This window comes from Perkinsus marinus (assembly GCF_000006405.1).
Source record: "Perkinsus marinus ATCC 50983 genomic scaffold scf_1104296975520, whole genome shotgun sequence".
NCBI lineage: Eukaryota > Perkinsozoa > Perkinsida > Perkinsidae > Perkinsus > Perkinsus marinus.
In genome coordinates, this window is record NW_003200758.1 from 1 (window position 1) to 1,345 (window position 1,345).

General features: G+C 49.2%; 4 non-coding genes across 4 annotated transcripts; all 4 read left to right on the top strand.

The window, feature by feature from the left end:
- The first annotated feature begins 185 nt into the window (after positions 1-185).
- Positions 186-257, top strand: Pmar_PMAR024931. Its single transcript has one exon. It is a non-coding gene; the product is annotated as a tRNA-Cys (tRNA).
- A 108-nt stretch (positions 258-365) lies between these two features.
- Positions 366-438, top strand: Pmar_PMAR024932. Its single transcript has one exon. It is a non-coding gene; the product is annotated as a tRNA-Arg (tRNA).
- Positions 439-558: 120 nt separating this feature from the next.
- On the top strand, positions 559-630 carry Pmar_PMAR024933. Its single transcript has one exon. It is a non-coding gene; the product is annotated as a tRNA-Cys (tRNA).
- A 301-nt stretch (positions 631-931) lies between these two features.
- On the top strand, positions 932-1,003 carry Pmar_PMAR024934. The gene has a single exon. It is a non-coding gene; the product is annotated as a tRNA-Cys (tRNA).
- The last annotated feature ends 342 nt before the right edge of the window (positions 1,004-1,345 follow it).

Genomic DNA, 1,345 nt, shown 5'->3' on the forward strand with positions numbered 1-1,345 from the left:
TGGCCCAATGGATAAGGCGCCACCCTCTAAGGTGGAGATTCCGAGTGCGATCCTCGGGTAGGGTAAATAAGTTTAGTGAGAATCATTAGAGGACGACTCGATTGAGCTGGCTGTAAACGACACAGTGAGGAGTGCAATTTTGAATGAAAATAGGTCAAATGGAGGACTAGTCAAATTGTGTGCATGGGTGTGTAGCTCAGTGGTAGAGCGGCTGACTGCAGATCAGCAGGTCCTCGGTTCAAATCCGGGCGTGCCCTTTGAACTTTCGCAAAATTTTCATCAAGGAATTTTCGAGAGGTAGAGTAATCACTCATGTAATCGGCGGAACAGTCACAGACATCAACATGATCGGAAGTTGAATCATCGCCCTGCTGGCCCAATGGATAAGGCGCAACCCTCCTAAGGTGGAGATTCCCAGTTCGATCCTCGGGTAGGATAAATAAGTTTAGTGAGAATCATTAGAGGACGACTCGATTGAGCTGGCTGTAAACGACACAGTGAGGAGTGAAATTTTGAATGACAATAGGTCAAATGGAGGACTAGTCGAATTCTGTGCATGGGTGTGTAGCTCAGTGGTAGAGCGGCTGACTGCAGATCAGCAGGTCCTCGGTTCAAATCTGGGCGTGCCCTTTGAACTTTCGCAAAATTTTTATCAAGGAATTTTCGAGAGGTAGAGTAATCACTCATATAATCGGCGGAACAGTCACAGACATCAACATGATCGGAAGTTGAATCATCGCCCCGCTGACCCAATGGATAAGGCGCCACCCTCCTAAGGTGGAGATTCCGAGTGCGATCCTCGGGTAAGGTAAATAAGTTTAGTGAGAATCATTAGAGGACGACTCGATTGAGCTGGCTGTAAACGACACAGTGAGGAGTGCAATTTTGAATGAAAATAGGTCAAATGGAGGACTAGTCAAATTGTGTGCATGGGTGTGTAGCTCAGTGGTAGAGCGGCTGACTGCAGATCAGCAGGTCCTCGGTTCAAATCCGGGCGTGCCCTTTGAACTTTCGCAAAATTTTCATCAAGGAATTTAGTTAGCCGAGGCTCGCTCGAGGACGACCTCCGGAGGTCGGCCAACGAGCTGTCTCAGCCGAGTGATTCAACCCGGGAGAGGGGGGGCGGGGAGAAGATAAACGAGCCCGCGACGCAACTGCGGAGGGGAAGGTATACATATGCGACGCTACTCACAACAGGCCTGGAGTACAGGCTACGGAAAGCCTCTCAGATGTTTCTCGCGATCGTAACTATGCAGTACTGTAACGTCTACTTCGCTCGCCAACGACACAAGTTACCGCACTCTCGATTTTTTTTGTGTGGTTGTTTCGCACCGGTGACTCTGGT